Below are 12,760 nucleotides of genomic sequence, written 5' to 3'. Positions count from 1 at the left end.
AGCCCACGGGGCAGGCCGAGGGGCTGCAGGCCCAGGAGGAACGGGCGCCCTAGAAGGCCTTCCCTCCTCAAGGGACTCCAAGGAAGGGGCGCCGAGGGACCTGCCGCAGTCATGCCTGGCCGGCCCGCGGGAAAGGCAGGAAAGCGCCCAGCTGCCCCGAGGGCGCGGAAGCCCCGTGTGTGGACAAGGGGCAGCCAAGGCCCAGGGCCTGCCAGGAGCTGGACTTCCGCTCTAAGCCAGGCAAGGGTGCCTCCTTCCCTCCCCGCCTGCCTGCCTGTCTCTGTTTACAAAACGCCGAGATGTGGCAGCGGCGCTGTGTACAAAACACGGAAAGCACGCCCGGCAGCGAGCAGCCCAAGGGCACAAGGAGCACAGACCGGAGCGAGGAGGGTCACCTCTGCAGAAGCCACGGGGGGGGGGGGGGGGGGGGATCGGGGGGGGCGGGGGGCCCCCCCGGCCCCGGGGGGGCCCCCCCCCCCCCCCAGGCCAGCGGTCAGCAAGCCCTTGGGAGTGCAAAGGGCGACACAGAAGCATCGCTGCCTTCCACGCCTGGCACAGCGTGTCCCAGGACCCTCGGCACAAGCGCTCTTTGCCAGCCAGCCAAAGAATGAACAACAACGCTGCCACCAGGGAAATAACCAAAGCCGGATGGGTTTTGCCTTGAAATCGGGGGTTTGGGCGTTGAAGTGCAGTGGAAGATGCCGGTGGGTCTCTGAGTCCCATGGCCGGGTGGGTGCCGAGGCCGCTCCCCTTCCCCACTGCCACCTGCTCTTGCCCTGCCTCTCTGGCCGGCCCAGACAAGGGGGGGGGGGGAATGAGGCCACAGCCTCCTCAGGTGCTGACTTTCTGCCAGGCAGCAGACTAAGCAGTGGCAGCCTGGCAAGACCACAGACAACTGGCAAGAACAGCTTTCCTGGGACATTCAGAAACCCGGAGCCATGTGAGCTGGGCCTCGGAGCAGACCAGGATGGAGGGGAAGTTCCAACTGACAGCAGCTGCCACCTGTCCCAGCCAGATCCCGCCTTACAGGGCCAAGGGCTGCTCTCCATGCTGGGGCGACCTTGAGCCCAGAGACAGCGTCTTCCACAGAATTGCCAAGAGAGGGGTTGCAACAGGCTCCCCACGCAGGTGTATTACAGTCTCCGTTCTTGTTTCCTGGTGAGACATGCCATGTGGAGGAGGGATTTGTGGTAGAGGTGCAAAGGGGGGGGGCAGTCTGGGAGCATCTCCCAGGAGCAGTGAGGTGGGCTTCAGATGAAAGTGAGGACTTGGAGAGAGAAGCAACATCCCGATTCTCCACCTGCCCCCCAAAGGGCCCTGCTTTTACTTTGCCATCAGCGTGTCTTATTTACAGCAGGCCCAGATCTGGGGAGGGGGCAGCCAGAGGGCCGTTGGCTCTCACAACAGACACTTTGCTTGCTTGCCTGCTTGCTCTCACAGCTGCTGGATGTACAACTTGCCTGCTGGGGGTGGGGGAACTGTCCCCTTTGCCCGCCTCTGGCTTGGGAGCTTGTTCACAGACAATGTCATCTGGCCTGCAGGATGTTCCCGTTTTCCCACTGCCGCTTCTGTCCAGGTGGGAAGGTGGCATAGCTGTGCAGCTGCTTGGATGGTTATCCCCCTTCCCTTCTAGCCCCAGGGCAGCAGGATCCTGCCCTGGGCCACTGAGAGGGCAATCCTGTGCTTCTTCACTCAGAAACAAGTCCCACCAAGCTCGGTGCAGCTGGGAACATGTGCATAGGATTGCCTCCCAGAGAAGACAGCAGCTGGACCCCTGGGAAACTCCCAGCTCTTCACCGAAAGGCCCGCTCTGTTCGTTCAGTGGACGTGAGTCATCCTCTCTGTCAGAGGATGTGGAGTAGCAACCCAGATTTTCTGCCGGCAGCTCCAGCCCTGTCAGGATTCAGCAGGCTGCGCCGCGGACGAGCAGGTCCCTCCCGTTCTGCTGGCAGCTGCCCTTGCAGCGCTGCCCTGTGGCCTGCTGCCCACCAGGGGCTCCTGCTGAGCCACCTACCAGCTGGCCGGGAATCCCCTCCTTCCGTAGCTCCCAGCCAGCCCTGCCTGGCACCCCACACACAGAGCAAGTCAAGGCACAGCTGGACTGTGGCCAAGGGGAGCCTCTGGGTCTAAACTGTGGCGTCAGCCTTCTGTTCCCTTGTGGGGGAGGCGGGCGGGCGGGAACGCCAGAGCTGCCTCCTGGCTGGCCAAAGCCCCACACCAGCGCATGTGCCACAGCCTGCTCATCTTGCTGATGCCATGGATCCTTGGGGAAGCCCGGCCTAAGCGACAGCGGCAGGGCAGCCAGGATAGGCTCCGGGGCAAATGTTCACAGCCCCCCAGGGCCCCCCAGAGGGCGGCCCGGACAGTGGTGGATGGTGGCGCGGTGGTCCAGCAACAGCGGTGGGGCTGCCAGAGCATTCTGGGGCTTGAACCTGCAGTGCCCTCCCTCCTCCCTCCTCCCTCCTCTTCCTCCTCCTAAAAAAGGAATCCATAGCAGGGAGTAGCTGGCAGAGTTGCAAGGTTGCAGATACACACTCACTCTCACTTTCACTAAATCCCACGCTTTCCCTAACCAACTGGCACACTCCTAAGGCAGTATATTCCACATCAAAATAACAGGCACAGCTCAGACCTGACTGTGCTACGATTCAGATAAGTTTAAGATGCAAAATGGCACATGCCCAGGGTCTTCCTTTCTTTTTAAATCGGGCTTGGTGGCAGGATTGCCTTTGTTTTGCACCTGTCAGACGAGTTATCCCCCTTAACATGGATTTCCAGAGTTTGGCAGTTCAGAGCCCCCAGATGGCACCTGACTCTCTCTCTCCCCTGCCTGCCTGAGCCCGGGTACTACACCTGCTCGAACCTGCTGCCCAGGCTTGGTAACAGATCGGATGAGTGTGAAAGAGTGGCACTCGCCCCAGGTAAGGCAGAGGTGCTCCTGGTCACCTGAAGGCCAGTCGGGAGCTCAGCCTGGTGAGTGGCTCCCACTGCCTTGGGGTGCCTGGCTGCCACTCTGGAGCCCACGGTGGCTGGGCTGGCAGGCAGGGCACATGCCTCCTCTCTGGTCCTTGCTGGTTTTGACACACAGCTTATCCTTCCCTATTTTTCTGCTGCATGGCTTCTGGGTGGCACTGAGCCACACCACAGTAAAACAATCACACAAGTAGGAAAATGCAATGTCTTTTGCTTTCATAAGTAATCGACTATTTTCCCACCACTAAAAATTCCCAGGAAGATGCTATTTAAAAAATAGCAAATATTGTCACTGGAAGGTGACAATAGTAATGTATTTTATTGTGTTGTAAGCCGCCCCGAGGCTTCGGCAAGGGGCGGCATAGAAATGTTCTAATAATAATAATAATAATAATAATAATAATAATAATAATAGCTCTACAGAATCCTGAAGCAGCTGTAAGGAAAGATGAGCATGCAGTCAGTGCATCACGCAAAAAGACAGACTCCTTTACAGATGCACCCACAAAGAATCTAGCCTGCATCTCACCTAGCATGTGTGAACATGCAGCTTTTTGCCCTGTGGGCCTGAGCCCTGGATCCTTCTGGCACCCAGCACGGCTCCTCTTGCTCTTCCAGGGACTGCACGTTGGTGGGCTGGATGTGGGGTTGGCCGCACAGGCCTCAGGCTATCCGGATGGGAAGCAGCCTCCTTGGTCCCAGGCACCCGCACCCTATGGGCAGCTCCTGCTAGGCGGTCCCATCACGTGCCTGGTGGGGAGGAGACTCTGGGCTGGGGCAGCACTGTGGGAAGGGCTTCCGGTGCTTTTTGTGTGCGGTACAAAGGGGGTCTCATGCATGTTCATTCAGCCACTGAACTCACAAACAAATGGGTGTCCTTCCTGGTTTCCCCAGCTCCTGATCTCCAACCAAAAAGCTTAAGAGATTCAGAAGCTTCTTGACGTTTCAACAAACCCTGAGGAAGAAAGGAACTTCTGCACTCCTTGAGGATTGTTAAGACCACACTGGGTGGGCATATCAAGGGGAAGCTGCAGGAGAAACACGACTGGCATTTCCGGGTAAAGGAAAGGGCAGCTCAGGAGCTGCTTTGCCCAGATAGTTCAGGAGGCTGCCCATCCAAAGAGGCCACTGAGGATTCTGGAGAAGGTTGGGGGACTCTGTGCACACAATGGTTGGGCTTCTTCTAACGGGTGCTTCAGATGAAACATCCCTTCTTGGATCTCTGGGTGGGCCTGCAGGAGTGGAAAGATGAACACAAGCCAGGCGAGTCTCCTTGCGCACTGACTCCTTGCGCACGGGTGGGGGTGGGTAGGAATTGCTAGTCTCCTAATTCTTCATCGCAGTAACGTGGCTTACTGTCCCGCGTGCCCGTGAGAAGCACAATTGTCCACCAGAGGGCACTCGGACGCTACTTTTCTGGAGCCGAATTCCACGGAGCGCCTCTTCGCAGGCTGGTCTGAAGCCTCGCCATCTGTTCTGCTCACAGGGAGAATCCTCTCTTTTATGCAGCACGTCCATCGGCTTTCCCTCAGGGATTTCAGGAGAAACGGGCAGGAAAGCGTGGAGGGCTGGGAGGCCTCCCCTTTCGCCTGGAGCTCCCATAACATTCCATGAAGCCGGCAGGGTGGTGATGATGCCATGATGGAAGCACTTCTTGGGCAGAGCGTCTCTTGCTTTCCTGCTGCATGCAGGCAGCCACACAAGCAGGAGCACCTGCTCTGCCCAGAGGCACGTGCCAGGAACAGACGGAGCTGCGACATCTGCACCGCAAGCACCCCCCGCCCCCCGATGCAGCCACAACCTCTTGAGGGCTGCTTTGGAAAGCGGCTCCTTCCTCATCCCTGGATGCAGTGAGTGCGCTCGCCTATCCCTCCTCCGACCTAACCAATCATGAACAAGGGCAGGTGGACAAGCTGGTTGGTTCTAGTCAAGCACGGCAAGCTACCGGAGGTGCAGCCCTGGAGTTACTAGGGAAAGCTGGGCTGGCCACAATCCCAGCAGGCTCGTGGTGGGCTGCCCATGTGCTATGGCCTACCTTATGTGGGGCTTCCTGTATCACAAGAATGGTTGGCAGAGACGAGGGATGCCCTAACAGTCTGCAAGATCTTGAGTGATGAAGTCTTGCTTTGTGAGTGTAACATGCATTGGGCATGGATTCTAGGCAGAGGGTACCAAAAGAGCATCGCTTTTATGTAACATGATCATATGCATTGGGAAGAGATTGCAGAAAATCTCTCTCTCTAATGATCTGCGCAGACACGTTTCAATATATTTTGAAGGAATGCAGTGAATCTAATTAACTATTTATTTATGATATTTATACGCTGCCTTCAAGCAACACATGCTCGGGTTAGCTCATGCAATAAAGTAGGCTAAAAGCAGGTAAAAGCAAGAAATACAGTTGCAGAATGTGCCGGGCCTCTGGAAAAGCAATTGCAGCGATCATGGGGAGGGGGGGCTTCTCCTCTGGCACGGCCTTTCACTCTTCCTGGGCATCATCCCAGAGCCGCTTCAGCCTCTTTGGTGCCAGCACTGTGGGTCTTCCTGGCTGCACTTGCAGAGGGGCAGATCCCAGAGAAACAAGAAAATGTCCTCTCCAAGGCAGCCCTGCTTAGCTGCTCTAAATTTGTGGCAGTGGCTTCCTGCATGGGGCCAACTCATCTCTGGCCTGAACCTCCCCTTCTTCTGCCGTTGGCCTTCCTTGGCATTAGTTCCTTCTCCAGGAGTCTTGCCATCTCCCGACTGGCTGGACCGCAGCAGCAGGGCCGGCTACACCACCCTTGAGGACGGTGCCCTATCAAAGAGAGAAGGAGTGTGCGTGGGAGAGAGAGAGGAGGCCATTGCGCTGATCATGCATGGCTGGAGGAGCTGTTGGAGACTGGCTAGAGGAGCTACTTGGCCTCCCGTGTGGCTGCAGACTCTGTTTCCCTCAAAGCCCTGAAAGGAGGCAGCACTCCTGGCCCCACCAGGCCCCTCTCAATAGTCCAGGTAGCACAAGAAGGAGTCCAGGCCTTGTACGAGCCATTGTGGCTCAGCAGGACAGCTCCGCAGAAGGCCCAGGGGCACCAGAGCCACGGAGGGGACCCTGGACTCCTTCTTGTGCTACCTGGACCATTCAGGCGCCTGCTGCGGCGACGAGTGAGGCTGACTTTGCTTGTGCCGACTTCCGCAGCCCCCAGGCTGAGGCTTGGCCAAGGGTTTGCGCGGTTCTTCGAAACCTGCACTGCTGCCTGAGCTTTGTCTAAGACAGGCTGCCTCCCGCTGTCTCTCCTCTCTTCTCTGGTTCATTTGGCTGTCATCTCTGCTGCCTGAAAATGTCCCCTGACTGGTGCTGATGACATTTCTACAGGAATGATGCAATCAAAGCTTACTCACTTGTGCCAGGCTGCAGGACCCCGGGAGCAGGGGACGCCGCCTCAGATCAAGGCAGACTCCCCGCCGGCCCCCCTAGCCCAACGTGGGTGATGCTGAGCAGCAGTGGCAGCTTTCTGGGCCTTCGGGCTGGAGTTTTCCCAGCCCGAGCAGGAGGTGCCTCCAGGGATGGAGCCTTTCCCCTTCCGCATGCAAGTACTGATGCCAAGCCAGCCCCGAATTGTCTGACTCATCAGATACCACACATCAAGGTCTTCTCTGAGGTTGGTGTGGTATAATTTGGTGCCAAAATACTGGGAAAACTGCAGGGCAAGACGTGTTTTTGACATCTGAAAGTTCTGCAAGGACTAGGAAGCCAGAATCAAGCGAGAGCAGCTACAGCTCTGTCCAAGGCAGAATCTGCCAGATCAGCTCCCTCTCTGGCATCAAGTCAACGCTTTTATTTCATCAACATTTTATGCGTCCAGGAGACTGGAGCCTTCCGTATGCACCGTGGCTGTGAATGAAGCACACACGGGAAACGTGCTGCCCAGCCCACGGCATTCTGGAACTGCAACTCTCCAGGAAGGATCGATCAGACCAGACTCTGTGCAGAGCCAGGGCAGGGGAGGGGTGATGGATTTGCTGCAGAAATACGTTCCGTGGGTTGTGAAAATGACCTTTGCAACAGAATTCCTCTGAGGGATTTTACGCATTGCTAGACACACCCCTATATGCAAGAGTATTCCTAGAAAGAATTGAGCGCGTGCTGCTCGAACACGCTTCTCATCCGCATGGGTGTTACAGAAGAGAGCACTGGACCTGCTTGAGATGCATTTGCAAAAGGTGCGCAAGCAAATTGGCCCTGAGCAGTTCAAAGGCAGGGGATATTGCCATTTGCTTCACGACATCCCACTGCAATTTCAGGAGATTCAGTGGAGGAAAAAAAACAAAATGCTTCATCTGTATTATAATGAACTATGTTCCAGTGAGTTTTATGTGGAGTCAGTGTCTGGGGGAAAACTTCCTCAGTTCCTCCTCTTTCTCAAAGACGATCATTTCCAGGGAAATGACATTACCAGTTCATTTATCTGGGAAAGAGTCAATTGGCTTTCAAATTTGCTTGTTATATAAACCCTGATTGCATCTGGGAATTTAAAATGCATGCTCAGTGACATAGGATTTTTCTTCTCTGTCTGAAAAGCGGTTCTGAAATACTGTGAGAACAGGTCAGTGTATATAATTGCAGTGTAACTTACATTAATAAATGGCCCTGAGATACTTTGTCTTCCACCTTTTCCTGGTGAATGCATAGTGACTGTGGTGCTGAATGCAAATCTCTTCAGCTGTTGCAGGCAGCACTGGGAAGAGCTTTGCACCTCTTAGCTAATACTTCCGCTTCTTTGGGTGGTACTGTACAAGATAAGAAAGGTTTAACAATGGGCATAAAGTGCATGGTATTTATAAAGGAAGAGCCGCTGCTTGTACAGGTTTTGTCAGCAACCATGGCCACTCTGCCACCCTCTGGGGCTCAGCCCCCTCCCTGGCCCCTTCAGATCTAATTTCCGGACTCTGCTTTTGACTCGGCTCTCATCATTTTCACAGTCCCAGAAGGCTGTTGCCCACTCCTGGGGCAGACAAACAGCTGATTGTAGCAAGACACTGTGCAACACTGCTCAGTTCTGCTGAAAGCAAATTAGCGGCAAAGGTGGCGGGCCGTGTGGCCGTGGCGTGGCGTGGCTCAGCTCCAGGAAGCTCTTCTCGGGGTCCTTCTCATGGTCTGCAGAGTGATGGGCTGAAGCGGGTGCCCTCAGCACCTCCCCTCTCATACAGACCGCTTATGACTGGGGAGGAGGCTCTGGAGTTTCGCCAGGACTGCTGGGTACCAACCACACAGTGCATTTGGTGATGGGAGGAAGTTGGCGATTTTTCTGTGGGGCCAGATGCTGCTGAGGCCAGTCAGCAACCTGGGATCTGGACGCATTCCAATGTTGGGGGGGAGCAGTGAGTCACTTAGGAATTGACTGAACTGGTGCCACAGAGGAGTCACCAGGATGGGCTCATCGTGCTCCTGCATCCGTTTGGGATGTTGCGTCCTTCGCCAGGAGATGCTCAGCTGTCTGGGCCCTGCGACTTTGAAGGCCAGCAGCGGGATGCCTGGCCGGCCACCCCCCACCCCTGGCATCCTTGATCAGCTACTCTTCCCAGCACATTCTGGGCGGAGGGCTGAGACTGGGGAGCAGATGTCTTGGGCCCCTGCAGATTCTGCTCCTTGTTCTCAGTCTGGAAGCCGAGGCCTCGCCGAGGCCAGCAAAGGGCGCTGTCCAGGGCATTGGTGAGGCTGCTTCTTTCTGGTCTTCCAAGAGCACCACATCATGCTGGCAACCCCCCCCCCCCCCCGGGTCTGAATCTGGCTAAGCGACTGTGCAGCAGTCCTTGATTGCACACATGTCCCTAGGGCAGCGTCATCCTCAGTTACTCACCTCCAGTGTGAGCTCTTCCACACTCTGCACTGAGAGGCACAGGGATTTCTATGCCCTTTATAACCAAACATTTGTACAGGTTGCAGTTCTGTGAGTTTTGTCTCGCCTGATGCTGCTGGGAGTCCTTCAGGAAGTGAGATTAGCTCCCTTGCAAGGTGTCTGCCTGCTGCAACAGAGAACGCCCTGCCCTAGGGGCCCTGCTCCGGCCTCTGTGAGTGGGGCTTGCGGCTCAGCCAGAGGGGCTGGTGGGCAGGCTCTGTGCACGGGCAGCCGGCCTGGCTGTGTGACAAGGCAAGAGCCGAAGCAGCTCTGGGGCCGGGCCGCCGGACGCCCCTGCGGCGAGGCTTGCACAGCGGCGCGGCACAGAGCGGCCGTGCCAGCTGGACCCATTTCCATAAACTAGCAGATTAGCAATGATGCCAAACATGAGCCGCTCCTCCACCCCTTATTGTAATGTAGTATAAAATGTTTTGTAATGACAAGACATGGGGAAATTGCCAGCACTTTTCAATGCTTTCAATTTGCCTGTGTTCCCTGTTCCGCCAGCTCAATAGGGCAGTGGCCCCCTCCACACAATCCCCCAGACTACCTCCCAGCCAAGAGCGTGGGTTGGGAGTATGGATCCTGGTGGTTTTAATCTTTTGTACACCATTTCAGAGAGCCAATCTGCTGATCAACGCTATATAAATAAATATTAGGATGGACTAAATACTACGACTACTAATAGTGGCCTGTGGCAGAGGTTTATTTAGCAAGGGTGCCTGATGCAGTGCCTGTGACGCAGGCCGACGCAGCAGGCCCCTCTGCTTTGCTTGTGCAGGAGGAGCACTGGGGGGACCGCAGCCCTGGCATCGCAGCTTGCAGCAGGAGGTTCAGACTGGGGCTCCAACCACATGCAAACTCTCAGCTCCAAAGCGGAGCAGCACGGCCTAGGCTGGCCCACCGTTCCCCGCAGGAAAGTTGGCCTCCTGCTGCCACTGCTCTGGCTGGGGCTGGGCCTGACGCAGCCCAGCCTCCTGGTCTGGTGCATGGAGAGGAAACTAGGAACATGCCCAGAGGTGTCTTCAGCAGGTTCTTTGCTCCTGGGAAGGGACCGAGATTGGCACCTTCCACCCACCTGCTTGAAGCAGGCCACTGTCTGGTTCCACTTTTGATCGTGCTCATGACTAGGTCATACACGGATCTCCAGGTTTCTGGCTGGGTTCTTTCCCAGCCCTGCCTGTGACGCCACTCGGGGTCAACCCTCACAGGGGACTATCACAGGTTCTTCCTGTGGCGTCTCCCTGGAGAGAGCTCCAGTCTTCGCAAAGGGGAAGGCCTTTCTCCGGGCTTTCACCGTGCGGGTCCTGGCTGTTCTTCACCTGGACGACATGCGGCTTGCAGGTACGGGGCTGGGGTCTGGCCTGCAGTGGCGCTTCCTCAGCAACACAGCCGCCTCTCCATCTCCGCTTTGCTGGGAGTCAGAAGGTGCTGAACGAGACTCAAATGGATGCATTTCCACGAAACCCACGCCAGCTGCTCCTGAGGGACTGGCATGAGGGGACATGAGCATTTGGTCCCCCGGTGCTGACCGCCGAAGAAACGCAGTGGGCGGGAGGCAGGAGCAGAGCCACCTGCCCTGCTGGGAGGAGCTGCCGTCTGCTTGGGGGCCGCGGCTTCCTCCTGTCGTGTAATCTTGCAGCTTGCAGCAGGGCTGCCCCGACTCCTTGCAGATGAAATGGCCACAGACTGATGTCCTCCCTGGGGATCAGCAAGCCCTCCTTGGCTTAGTCCTACTCCACAAAGGCGCTGATGTGTGAGAACGCGTTCCTCCGCCATCCCCTCCCCGGGACACATTTTGTTCCACGTTGCGCAAGCGGGTGATACTGATGAGGTTGGAAAGTTGTCTTTTAGCATTAAGGATCAAGTCCAGCATTAATTATGCTGACAGCAGTTGCTTTCTGCAGGGCAGCTGGGAGGGGGATGAGTGGGTGTCCCTACAGCAGGTGAAAGAGACGATTTCACTCCCTGTGAACTCTTCAGCCTTCCAGGCTGGAAGTTGAAGTAGAAAAATCTGGCTTTGTTACATGTAGAATTTCACTTGCAGTGGAGTGATTCTGCTGCAGCAGTGAACCATGCAGAAATTACTCTAATGGTGTTGTATAAACACGCCATCTATTAGCAGTTGAGGACAGATTATTGCTCCTGGAGCGCTCCTGGTTTATGTGCCTGCAGTGCAAATGTTTTGACTAGGACAGCAGGAGGCTCCACGCTGCCTTTGCTGCTGTGGTCCCCGAGCAACGTGGGCACGCCAAAGCCTTGGAGGCTCCCACCACAGCAGACCTGGCTGCCGGCAGCTGCCTTTTGGCTCAGGAAATCAGGCCCACTCCGGCATCTTCGGCACATCGGGCTTCTCCACCTTCGACAGGGCCACTCGTTCCTGAGCAGCAGCGCCACGGGCGCCCAAGCAGCACTCAGAGCCCATGACTCACTGCTTGCCCTCAAAGAGCCCCAGCTGCCTTGGATCGCCTGGTGCCATGTCCTGCCCCCGGCCAAGGACCGCATGCCCAGAACTGGGCCAGCACAAGCCACGGGGATTAATTAACTCACGACCGGCTGCTGCGTGGTCTGAGCCAGCTCACTGAGTTCTGCCCCCAGTCCGAATGCCGCTGCTTCTCCGTTCAGCGGTGCTGGTCTTTGGAAAACGAGACCGCTGTGGAGCAGCAACCGTTGCTGGTGTCAGACAGCCCCATTAAAGGCCGCTCGTCGGTCTGCAGGAAGTCAGCGTCACCCTCGCTGTGCTGGCCGAGGAGACAGGGAGCAGGCAGATGGGTTGCCCCTGCATCCAGGCATTGGGGGGCAAAGCTGGGCCACCCCGGACCCTCTTCCTGCATCGGCAAGACTGGCTGCAGTGGCAGAGTTTTCTTGCCCCTTGGTGTGAGGAGCTGGTGCTTTGGTGCTGAGCTGCAGACTCTCCTTACAGGGTAGCTGGATCTGGCAGGGAAGGTCAGGCCATTGCACAAAAGGTGGCCAATCAAAGGGCAAGCAGGGGCTCCACAGGTGTTGTTCCAGGCCTTAGAAGCCCCCATGACCTGTTCACTCTTTGCAAGGCAGAGGAGGCCCCTCCCTTTCCAAACCTTGGCTTATTACCCGCTGGCCTATAAAACTCCCCAGACAGCCTTGTGATGGAAAGAGACAGCTTGCTGGCAAGATTCGTTCTCAGTGGTCTTTTCATTCCAAGGCAGATCGATAACCTTATAATTGACTTTAACTCCTAGAGACTCCTTGGAGTTGCTTTACCACCCCAAGCTGCAGTGGTGCCATCAGGGGAGGGCCGCAGGTGGGGGCTCAGGGCCTCCTTCCCATATTGAGCAGGAAGGCCCCACGCACAGCAGTGCTGGCTTGACAGTGTGGCACATATTCGCTATACCATCTGCACAGGCAGCAGCCTTAAGCCTGGAGTCCAGGCCTGCCTAGCTGCACCCGCCCCCTGCCCCAGGTGAGCCCTCCTGGGCCCAGCTTCAGTCCTGCTGTCTCTAGCTCAGAAACTGCCCCCAAATGGAAATAAGGGACATGCACAGCAACCAAGGAAACTTATGGACTTTTCTTCCCGAACACTGAGAGTGGGTTATTAGAACCTATTGATTTATTTCAGGGCTTGGCACATGAGGAAAAAGGACGGGCCAGGAAGAGGAAAAGTGAAACTTCCTCAGCCGGGCTGGTAAAACTGGTGACAATGCGGGAGGTGGGGCCGTCCACAGAGTAGAAGATCCGAGGCAGAAGCAGCTGCCCTGCTTTCTGGGAGGGGAGCAGAGCCGGCGCAGCACCCGATCTCCGCCCTCCGGGCAGGTGAACCGGAGCAGGCCACCAACTCCGCCCCAGGGAAAAGCGCTGCGGGCTCGGAACGGCCTCGAGCGCGGGCCAGAGGGGACCCCTCCCGCCTTGCCGCCCCTGTGCCCGGCGCGGGCGGGGGG

This window comes from Varanus komodoensis, unplaced genomic scaffold (assembly GCF_004798865.1).
Source record: "Varanus komodoensis strain SLA01 unplaced genomic scaffold, ASM479886v1 scaffold33, whole genome shotgun sequence".
NCBI lineage: Eukaryota > Metazoa > Chordata > Lepidosauria > Squamata > Varanidae > Varanus > Varanus komodoensis.
This window is presented reverse-complemented; position numbering follows the sequence as displayed.